Genomic DNA, 12,066 nt, shown 5'->3' with positions numbered 1-12,066 from the left:
AGTCTAGAGAGGGATAACTGCATAAGTGCTGTGAGGATGGGGAGGGGATGGTGAATAAAGGGAGCAAGTCAGGGCGACAGAAGGGAGTGGGAGAAGAGGAAATGTTGGTGCATAACTAACTAAAAAATATTGGATCTGATTTCCCAAGCTGGAAACTTTTCATGTCTGAGAGATGACCTGAATTCATTGTAGGCCCTATAAACAGTTATAGCATTGGATTAATGGGGAGACAGTGAACAGAAGACTGAATTTGTGTCCACGTATTTCCTAGTCCCTATCCACTAGAGAAGTCAGAGGACCTGGTTTTTAATTCCACTAGCCTGCAGGCTAATTCCATTAGCCTGCAGGGCAAACTTGGGCAAGTCACTTAACTTTTCTGTGGCTCAATTCTTCCTCCATACTTAGAATGTAAACCTGGTGTAGGACAGAAACTGTATCTGACCTGATTCTCTTGTAGCAACCTCTGGCCTTGTCACAAAATAAGCACTTATCAATATGGTAGCTCTCGGATGCCTTGACCTATCTCCACTGGTGGATAGTGGATCAGGCCAGTGGAGGCAAGTGGGACAGATATGCACTGTGAGAAGTACTAGTCATTTATTGATCACCTATTTGGTGGGAGGTACAGTATAAAGAGGAATTCAAAGAGCTGACAATCGACTTAATATAATAATAATAATTGTGGGTATTTGTTAAGTGTTTATGATGTGCCAAGCACTGTACTAAATGTTGGGGTGGATACAAGCAAATTGGGTTGAACACAGTCCCTGTCCCTCTTGGGACTCACAGTCTTAATCCCCATTTTACTTGGGGACTTGGGGAGACAAGCATAAAAGTATTTATACCTCAAGTGGCCAAAATAAATTAAGCAGTCAGATATATGAGTGCTAGTTTTATTTTTCCGTAAGAGGTTTTAACTCTCATTGCCCCATTTCAAAACCGTTAAATGTGGCATCAACGCAGCTTGGCCTAGTGAAATGAGCACAGGCCTGGGAATTAGAGGACCTGGGTTCCAATTCTGGATCTGCCACTTGTCTGATGTGTGACATTGGGCAAGTCACTTATCTTCTCTGTACCTCAGTCACCTCATCTGTTAAATGGGAATTAGGACTGTGAGCCCTATGTGAAACATGGACTGTGTGCAACCTTATTAGCTTATATTTACCCCAGGGCTTGGTAAAGTCCCTGACACATAATAAACACTTAACAAGTACCATTAAAAAAAAAGAAAAAGAGTAAAGGCAGCTGTATTGTCTTTTGGGAGATTATCTCTGGATCTCTATTAAGAAACACGTGATTAGAATTTTTTTTTGATAGTTTTTTGAGGAATCTCTGAGCCCCAGTCTTCCAATAAGGCTCTCTGGAGCATTTGTTCAGTACTTAGTCACCATCACTAAAGTTGGCAGATGAGTAAGAGTCTGCTTTGGATTTTAAGTGAGTGATTCAGCACAGATTATTTGGATTAGGACAGAACAAGGGAAATTTTGGTCAGATTTTTATAAGACGCTTTTGACTCGTGGGTAGTGGGTGGAGAGTGAAGTTATCTACAGAGATGGGGTAGATCGGAGGAGGAGTGAGTTCAGGAGGAAGGATGAAGAGTTTACCTTACCTTTGTGTTTAAGGTGCCCGTGGTGCGATATCCAAGTGTAGTTGACCTGGAGACAAAGAGGAAATGTTGAAGTATGTAACAGGACAGAAGCTGGGGCTGGTGAAGTAGATGTGGGAATCGTTTCACAAAGAACAGGAGGCTGAAGCCGCGTGAGTGAATGAGTGCTCCAAGATCTCCCAAATCTACATCTCCAGGCCAGATCCCTCTCCTTCCCTGCAGCCTCACATTTCCTCCTGCCTTCAAGAAACATCTAGTTGGATGTCCTGCCACCACCTCAAATTAAACATGTCTAAAACTGAATTCCTTATCTTCCCACCCAAACCCTGTCCTCCCCATCTTTTCCATCACTGTAGACAACACCACTATCCTCCCTGTCTCTTGAGCCCCTAACCTTGATGTTATCCTGGACTCGTCGCTCCCATTCCACCCACATATTCAATCTGTCACTAAATCCTCTCGGTTTTATCTTCTCAACATTGCTAAAATCCTTCCTTTCCTCTCCATCCAAACTGCTACCATGCTGATCCAAGCAGCTATCCTATCCTGCCTTGACAACTGCATCTGCCTCCTGCTGACCGCTCAGCCTCCTTTCTCTCCCCACTTCAGTCCATACTTCACCCTGCTGCATGGATCATTATCAACAAAAACGTTCAGTCCATGTCTCCCCACTCCTCAAGAACCTCTAATGGCTGCCTATCCCCCTCCTTATCATCATCAATCGTATTTATTGAGCGCTTACTGTGTGCAGAGCACTGTACTAAGCGCTTGGGAAGTACAAGTTGGCAACATATAGAGACAGTCCCTACCCAACAGTGGGCTCACAGTCTAAAAGACAGAAACTCCTTACCATTGGCTTTAAAGCACTCAACCAGCTCACCCCATCCTTTCTCACCTCAGTAAAGTACTGCAGCCCACACAGCTTACTCACTGTGCCCCAGTCTCATCTATCTCACCCTCGACTCCTCATTCATTGGTATTCATTGAGCACTTACTGTGTGCAGAGCACTGTGCTAAGCGCTTGGGAAGTACAAATCGGCAACATATAAGATGGTCCCTACCCAACAATGGGCTCCTACTTCCTCTCCCTAGCCTGTAATTTCCTCCCTCTCCATATAGTCCAGACAACGGCCTCTACTCCGTCTTCATCCTTCCCAACCTTTCAGCTGTCTTCAACACTGTGCACCATCCCTTTCCCCTGGGAACATTATCAAACCTTGTTTCACTATCAGTGTCCTCTCCTGGTTCTTCTCCAATCTTTCGGGCCACTCATTTCTCAGGCTGTGTCACAGGTTCCTTCTCTGCCTCCCAAGTCCCTCAAGGCTCAGTTCTGGGTCATTCATTCATTCATTCAATCATATTTATTGAGCGCTTACTGTGTGCAGAGCACTGTACTAAATGCTTGGGAAGTACAAGTTGGCAACATATACAGACGGTCCCTACCCAACAAACGGGCTCACAGTCTAGAAGGGGGAGACAGACAACAAAACAAAACATGTGGACAGGTGTTAAGTCATCAGAATAAACAGAAGTAAAGCTAGATGCACATTATTAGCAAAATAAATAGAATAGTAAATATGTACAAGTAAAATAAATAGAGTTATAAATGTGTACAAACATATATACAGGTGCTGTGGGGAGGGGAAGGAGGTAAGGTGGGGAGGAGGGGGAAGGGGAGAGGAAAGAGGGGGCTCAGTCTGGAAAGGCCTCCTGGAGGAGGTGAGCTCTCAGTAGGGCTTTGAAGGGAGGAAGAGAGCTAGCTTGGCGGATGTGTAGAGGGAGGGCATTCCAGGCCACGGGGAGTACGTGTGCTGGGGGTCGACGGCGGGACAGGCGAGAACGAGGCACAGTGAGGAGGTTAGCGGCAGAGGAGTGGAGTGTGCAGGCTGGGCTGTAGAAGGAAAGAAGGGAGGTGAGGTAGGAGGAGGCGAGGTGATGGAGAGCCTTGAAGCCAAGAGTGAGGAGTTTTTGCCTGATGCGTAGGTTGACTGGTAGCCACTGGAGATTTTTGAGGAGGGGAGTAACATGCCCAGAGCATTTCTGCACAAAGATGATCTGGGCAGCAGCGTGAAGTATAGCATGAAGGGTCCCTTCTCTTCTCCATCTACACCCACTCCTTTGGAGAACTCATTTGCTCCCATGGCTTCAACTACCATCTCTATATGAATGATTCCCAAATGTACATCTCCAGCCTTGATCTCTCCTTCTATGCAGTCTTGTATTTCCTCCTGACTTCAGGTCATCTCTTCTTGGATCTCTCACTGACATCTCAAACTTAACATGTCCAAAACAGAATTCCTCATGTTCCCACCCAAACCTATCCTACCCATAACAATGATAATAATAATAATGTTGGTATTTAAGTGCTTACTATGTGCTAACCACTGTTCTAAGCTCTGGGGTAGATACAAGATGATTAGGTTGTCCCATGTGGAGCTCACAGTCTTATTCCCCATTTTACAGATGAAGTAACTGAGGCACAGAGAAGTTAAGTGACTTGGCGGAGCTGGGATTAGAGCTCACGACCTCTGGCTCCCAAGCCCATGCTCTTTCCACTAAGCCACACTGCTTCTCTATGACTTCTCCTATGACTTTTCCATCATTGTAGACGGCATCACCATCCTCCCTGTGTCACAAGCCTGCAGTTATCCATGACTCATCTTCTCCTTCAGTCCACATAGTCGTCTGTCACCAGATCCTGTCGGTTCAACCTTCACAGCATCATTAATACCCTCCCTCTCCTCTCTATCCAAACTGCTACCACGTTAATGCAAGTACTTATTCATTCATTCAATCGTATTTATTGAGCGCTTACTGTGTGCAGAGCACTGTACTAAGCACTTGGGAAGTACTTATCCTACCTCATTTTGACTACTGTACCAGCCTCCTTGCTGACCTCCCTGCCTCCTATCTCTCCCCACTCCAGTCCACACTTCACTCTGCTGCCCAGATCATTTTTCTAAAAAAGTGTTCCGTCCATGTTAGCCAATTCCTCAAGAATCTCCAGTGATTGCCTATCCACCTCTGCATCAAACAGAAATTCCTTACCATTGGCTTTAAAGCACTCAATCACCTTGCCCCCATCTTACCTTGTTGATTTCCTACTTCAGCTCAACACGCTCACTTCCCTCGTAATGCCAACCTACTCACTATACATTGCTCTCATCTATCTTGCTGGCGACCCCTCACGCACATCCTACTTCTGTCCTGGAATGCCACTCCCCACCTGCCATATATGACAGACCATCATTCTCCCCTCCTTCCAACCATTATTAAAATCATATCTCCTTCAAGAGGAGGGATTACATTTCCCAAGTAAGCCCTCATTTCCGCTACTCCCTCTCCCTCTCCTTTCTATGTCACTACTGTACTTGGATTTGTACCCTTTATTCACCCCACCCTTAGCCCCACAGAACTTAGGTACATATCCATAATTTATTTTAATGCTTATGTCCCCCACTAGATTGTGAGGTCCTTGTGGTCAGGGAACGGGTCTTCCCATTCTGTTCTATTGTATTCTCCTAAGCATTCAGCATAATGCTTTTCACACAGCAAGCGCTCAGTAAATTCCATTGATTGACTGATTGATTTCCAAGTTATTTAAGCCAAGATTGCTCCTTCCATTATTGGTGACTTATTGAAAGCCTGAATAATTATATTTAATTGTAGTTAAAGTAAACAAAAAGATACTTTTCTACCTAATTTTAATTTAATCCCCCTTAACTCATTTCATTCAATCGTATTTATTGAGCGCTTACTGTGTGCAGAGCACTGTACTCTAAATAAGTTGCTATTGCTTAAAATAGGCCTCAAACGCAAACATTCTTTTTTGTTTTGTTTTAAGAATTTGTGTGGCTAATTAAATTATTTTTGGTCTAATCCCTTCCTACAGTCCACAAAGATTAAAGAGTTCAGGAAAACTCAATAGATGCATCAAGACTATATTAAAAGTAATATGGCTTTTTCGTGAGATGAAAGCTGTTTTAAAAAGTAATGAAACAGTTTAACCATGTTACTTGTACATAAAATAATTGAGAAGAATAAAACCATATACGTTTTATATACGCATAATTTTACCAGACTGGGATATTGGTGCCTGTTTCAAAAAAATGAATTTACTATTGCTACAGTGATTAAATGTAAAGTGAGCCATGAACCAACCACCATCAGCCATTCTAGGTATGCATTTCATCTCCAAAAACATTTCTATGTCCAGTTGTGCAAGCTTATCTTTCCCTGTTTCCACAACAGACAGTGCCTCTGAACTTGGATCTGTGACCTGTAGTCATTTGATATTTGCCCCACCCTGAATCCCACAGCCCTTATGTACTTATCCTTAGATTATTTATTATAAATTGCTTATTCATATTAACGCCTGTCTCCCACTCTAGACTGTAAGCACATTATGGGTAGGGAACAGGTCTGCAAACTCTGTTGGTTTGTATCCTCCCAAGTGCTTAGCACAGTGCTCTGCACATAGTAAGCACCGAGTAAATATCACTGATGGATTGATTGATAGTGTAGTGTAGTATGTGGGACTGTATGTAGCCTGGAGGTCAGCAGAAGCATCATCAACAAGCATGCATACCAGACATAACTCATCTTACTTGAGTCATTTCCTCATACCACTCTTATGCATGGTAAAACCAAGCAGCTATGAAAATTTGCCCTTTATTTTAAAACAATATTTACACTCTAGAAGATGGAAATTTTAATTAATACTAATCAGAGTCACTACCATCTCAGGAAAAGAAGTAAAGTACCTTGACCCTCATTCCTGCTGGATTTGCCATAGAGCCAGCATCAGCACTTGCCTGGAGCACTAAGAGTTTGGAAATTATTTTAAAAGGAAAAATTGCAGATCTTGTACAGTGTGTTTTGCAGTTATCAGATTGCTGAAAGGAATAAACCTCTCAAAGTGACACAAGTCCTTTGCAAAATCTGTATGTTAGAAACTGAGTATATTCCTCTCCTCCAGTTCTCTCCTTGACTCCTTGGCTATCATCCCCTTTATTCTACGGAAATTTCCCTCTCAAAGGTCTATTTCTTGCCAAATCCAACAGCCTCTACTCCATTTACATCCCCTTAGACCTCTCAGCTGCCCTCCATACTATGAACCACTCCCTTCTCCTGGAAACATTATCTGACCTTGGCTTCACTGAGAATATCCTTTCCTGGTTCTCCTTTTATCTCTCTGGTCATTAATTATCAATACCTTTTGCAGGCTCCACTCTGCCTCCCATCCTCTAACTGTGGTGGTCCCTTAAGGCTCAGGTCTGGATTCCCTTCTGTTCTCCATCTACACTCACTCCCTTGGATAGCTCATTTGCTCGCATGTCTTTAACTACCATCTCTATGCAAATGATTTACAAATGTACACCTCCAGCCAAGATCTCTCGCCTTCTCTGTAGTCTTGTGTTTCCTCCTACCTTCAGGTCATCTCTGCTCAGATGTCTCACTAACATCTCAAATTTAACATGTCCAAAACAGAACTCTTTATCTGCCCACCCAAACCCTGTTTTCTCCTTAACTTTCTCATCACCACAGACACCACCACCATCCTTCCTGTCTCACAAGCCTGTAACCTTGGTAGGCATTATCGTCAACTTATCACTCTCATTCAACCCACATATTCAACCTGTCATCAAATCCTGTAGGGTCTACCTTCACAGCATCTGTTGAATCCACCCCTTTCTCATCATCCGAACTGCTACCAGGACGATCCAAGCTCTTGTCATATCCCGCCTTGACTGCTGCAGAAGCCTCCTCACTGAGCTCTGTGCCTCCTGTCTGTCCACTCCAGCCCATACTTCAGTCAGCTTCCCAGATCATTTTTCTAAAAAAAGTTGTCCACATCTCCTCACTCCTCAGAAACTTCCAGGGGTTCCTCATTTACCTGTGCATCAAGCCAAAACTCCTTACCATTGGCTTTAGTGCATTCTAAGCAGGCCTAGTGAACAGAACACAGGCTTGGAAGTCAGACACATAGTAAGCACTTAACAAATACCGTAGTACTAATTCTACCTGCCCTTCTCATCCAACTTAATCTTCCTGATCTCCTATTACCACCCAACCTACACACTTTGCTTCTCTAATGCCAACTCACTCAACTGTGCCTCTTCTAGACTGTGAGCCCGCTGTTGGGTAGGGACTGTCTATATATGTTGCCAACTTGTACTTCCCAAGCGCTTAGTACAGTGCTCTGCACACAGTAAGTGCTCAATAAATACGATTGAGTGCCTTGATCTCATCTTTTGCTGTTGACCCCTTGTCCACATCCTCCCTGTGACCTGAAACTCATTCCCCTTACATCTGACAGACCACCTTCCTCCCTACTTTGAAATTCGACTAAAATCTTATCTCCTCCAAGAGGCCTTCCCTGAGTAGGCCCTCATTTGTCCTATTCAACCTACTGTCTGCATCACCTGTGCACTTAAAACTGATACTCTTAAGCTGTTGATGTTCACCCCACCCCCGGCCCCACAGAACATACCAATCAACTAATGGTATTTATTGAGCTCTTCCTGTACTAAGCACTATATTAAGCTCTTGGAAAACTACAGTACAACAGAGTTGATAAACACAATCCTTGCAGGGGGACAGGACATTCTGGAGAAAGTATATCCATAAGAGTTGCTATGAATCGGAAATGACTTGATGGCACTTATTAATAATAATAATAATAATAATAATAATAACAGAGGCACAGAGAAGTCAACTGACTTGTTTGTTTAAAGTATTTGTTAAGCACTTACTATGTGTCAGGCACTGTACTAAGCTCTGGGATAGAGAACATGGGCCTGGGAGTCAGAAGGTCATGGATTCTAATCCTGTCCCACGTGGGGCTCACAGTCTCAAACCCCATTTTACAGATGAGGTAACTGAGGCACAGAGAAGTAAAGTGACTTGCCCAAGGTCACACATCAGACAAGTTCCGGAGGCAGGATTAGAACCCTTGACCTTCCAACTCCCAGGCCTGTGCTCTATCATCATCATCATCATCATCAATCGTATTTATTGAGCGCTTACTATGTGCAGAGCACTGTACTAAGTGCTTGGGAAGTACAAATTGGCAACATATAGAGACAGTCCCTACCCAACAGTGGGCTCACAGTCTAAAAGGGGGAGACAGAGAACAAAACCAGACATACTAACAAAATAAAATAAATAGAATAGATATGTACAAGTAAAATACATAAATAGAGTAATAAATATGTACAAACATATATACATATATACAGGTGCTGTGGGGAAGGGAAGGAGGTAAGATGGGGGGGATGGAGAGGGGGACGAGGGGGAGAGGAAGAGGCTCAGTCTGGGAAGGCCTCCTGGAGGAGGTGAGCTCGCAGTAGGGCCTTGAAGGGAGGAAGAGAGCTAGCTTGGCAGATGGGCAGAGGGAGGGCATTCCAGGCCCGGGGGATGACGTGGGCCGGGGGTCGATGGCGGGACAGGCGAGAGTGAGGTACGGTGAGGAGATTAGATTAGCGGTGGAGGAGCGGAGGGTGCGGGCTGGGCTGTAGAAGGAGAGAAGGGAGGTGAGGTAGGAGGGAGCGAAGTGATGGAGAGCCTTGAAGCCCAGGGTGAGGAGTTTCTGCCTGATGCGCAGATTGATTGGTAGCCACTGGAGATTTTTGAGGAGGGGAGTGATATGCCCAGAGCGTTTCTGGACAAAGATAATCCGGGCAGCAGCATGAAGTATGCTATCCACTATTCCATGCTGCATATGAGGCAAACGCAATAGCACAACAAAGGGCAGTCTTTGTACAAGCAGTGTGTGATTGGAACTGATGGTCCTGCATTGTCATCTTCAAGTACAAAGAACCATAAATAATAAAAAAGTTGGCTTTCAATGGGATTTTTTAAGAACCCGCAGAATTATTATAGTGGAGAAATTGACAAAGGAGTGTTTAAATCAGTTGATTATATAAATGGCAGAAAGATTATATTGGGAAAGGTAAGCTAATCAAGATCTGAGCTTGCATCATTTTTGTGATGATGTAACATTTCTGTTTGAAGTAGATACTTAAATCCATTGCATATCAAGTCTGCTTTCTATCTTGTTGCTTGATGTGAGGTGCTTATGTAAAGGGAAAAATGTATTTGATCAACATTGAAGTGATTTCTCTTAACAGACATGTCTTTTTTGGTATGTATGTGTAATTTTTATGGATTCATTGCTTTCTTAGAAGACAGTTGATGCCCAGAAATTAATAACGTTTGATTTAGGTAAAATTAACTAGTAAATCAACAGATAACCAAGTCTTAGGACACTGTGTAAAATGAGAAATTCCTATACATTATTTTGCTTTTCCTGATTAATTTTGGTGTAAGATAGGAATGTGGCCTTTAGAATTAAAAATGTTTGGTTCTCACAGTAGAAGATGAATAGGCTTCCTGCTTTGTATTCATTTTTGAAAGAAGTCCACAGTGTGAAAATGTTTAACTAGTAGCTGCTGAAAAAATTAAGTTGTTACGTAGCGGGTGTACAATTTCTGTTAATGCTGAGCTTAAAGTTTTTAATTAAAGAGAATCTGAATTTCAGGAAGGAAAAAACTCATTCTCTGACAAGGGCTGACTAGGCATAAAAACTGATTAGTTATATTCAGATTTTTACTGCAAAGATATTTGTAGTTCTGTTGCACATTTAACCTAGATAGCTTTAAAATGAAGATATGCATTAAGATGTAGAGTTGATGTTTTGGGCAACTGTCCTCTGGAAAAAATGAAATTTTGCAGTGAAATGTACTGTATATTTCTCTGAGAGCTGCATACGCTTGCTGAAAACATTGTCCACTAGATGTCAGCTTTTGCCATAGTGGTGAAACTATTGACCCTGATGAATAAAATATAAGTAACATGTTGTTCAGTCTTTTTAAAAACCTTTTTCCATCTCCAATACAAACTATAGTGCACATTCTATATATCTTTGCTTAACTGTAATAAGATTCTCAATAGAATTACAATAAAGAACTGCAGTCTTGGAAAAAAAAAGCTTAGCTTTTCTAGTTGACCCATCACAAGCATATTATGCATTTATTTTTATTTGAAACCTCCTACTCTGTTCTTAAACTTTTTGCTAACTAGCTCATATGTTTTATTTTTATGTTTCATTCCCCTTCCCCCATGCACCTTGGTCTTCCGATTCATACTTAGACATGGTTAAGTAATAGCAGGATAACATGAAATATTCCTTGAAAATAGAAATTCACTTGAAACTGAAAATTTCAGTGCACTTTCCATTCCAACATACCTTTATCCTAAGGACGATGAGCTCCATGTGGGACAGGGACTGGTTCTAACCACTTGTCTTGTATCTATCCCAGTGCTTAGTATAGTGCTTGGCACATAGCAAGCTCTTAACAAATTCCATAATTATTATGATAATAAATATAAGGATTCAGTTCAGGTTTATGTACAAAATAGTGGAGGGACAAAGTATAGATCTCAAAATTTGGGGAGATGCTAATGAAATATATAATGTATTATTTATTTCCTAGGGGGAAAATCAGCATGGCCTAGTGAATAGAGCATGGGCCAAGGAGTCAAAGGACCTGGGTTCTAATTCCAGCTATGCCACTAGTCTGCTGTGTGACTTGGGCAGGTCACAACTTCTCTGAGCCTCTGTGCCTCAGTATCCTCATCTGTAAAATGGGGATTAGTACTGTGAGCCCCATGTGGGACATGGACTCTGTCCATCTTGATTAGCTTGTATCTCCCCCACTGCTTAGTATGGTGCCTGGAACAGAAGAAGCACTTAACAAATACCATTTTTTAAAGCCTCCCTGAAAGCATTAGAATGGGAGTGGAAAAGGCCTGGGAGTCCCCTCAGCTCTCCCACTGACTGGGTGACCTTAGGCAAGTTGCTAAACCTCTCTGATCCAGTTACACTAATCAATTATCCAGACATTTCAAGGGGAACACAAAATACCTTTCACCTAAAATACATAATTGAGGTCAAAGAGCATCGAGTGGAAATAATTTCTCACACCTTCCTTCACTGAGTGGTAAAGACAAGATGGTAGAGAAGAAAGCATCTGGACAAGCTCGACTGATATTTAAGAAAACCTAACAGTAGGGTAGTGTCCCATAAAAAATTGCATTTCAAGACCTGTAAAATACATGTTTCGCCTCTCAGGGTCGTACCTGGAGAGTTTCCAGTACTCTACAAGTTTCGGCTACTGGAGGGAGAGTCAAGCAGGGGCATACCCATTCCAGTCCTAACGTGGCCAATGGTTAGTGAGTGGAAGGCAATCTGCTATAAGTCAAAACTCCCCGTGCTGGGCAGCAGCAGCATGGGAGAGAGTTAAAGGCAGAGACTCGTTTACTGCGTGGAAGGAGGCAATGGTAAACCACTTCCGTATTTCTACCAAGAAAACTCTATGGATATAATAATAATAATAATAATGGCATTTATTAAGCACTTACTATGTGCAGAGTACTGTTCTAAGTGCTGGGGAGGT

The 12,066-nt window shown here is 42.6% G+C and overlaps 1 protein-coding gene and 1 non-coding gene across 3 annotated transcripts in view; both read left to right on the top strand.

The window, feature by feature from the left end:
* Positions 1–12,066, top strand: part of LOC119930739 (schwannomin-interacting protein 1) — an 823,807-nt gene that overhangs the window by 715,977 nt on the left and 95,764 nt on the right. The window lies entirely within an intron of this gene.
* On the top strand, positions 11,732–11,869 carry LOC119933774. The gene has a single exon (XR_005452651.1). It is a non-coding gene; the product is annotated as a small nucleolar RNA SNORA7 (small nucleolar RNA).

The sequence above is a fragment of the Tachyglossus aculeatus genome, chromosome 1 (assembly GCF_015852505.1).
Source record: "Tachyglossus aculeatus isolate mTacAcu1 chromosome 1, mTacAcu1.pri, whole genome shotgun sequence".
Classification (NCBI taxonomy): domain Eukaryota; kingdom Metazoa; phylum Chordata; class Mammalia; order Monotremata; family Tachyglossidae; genus Tachyglossus; species Tachyglossus aculeatus.
Note: the sequence above shows the minus strand (reverse complement) of the source record. Positions and strands in the feature narration are given on the sequence as shown.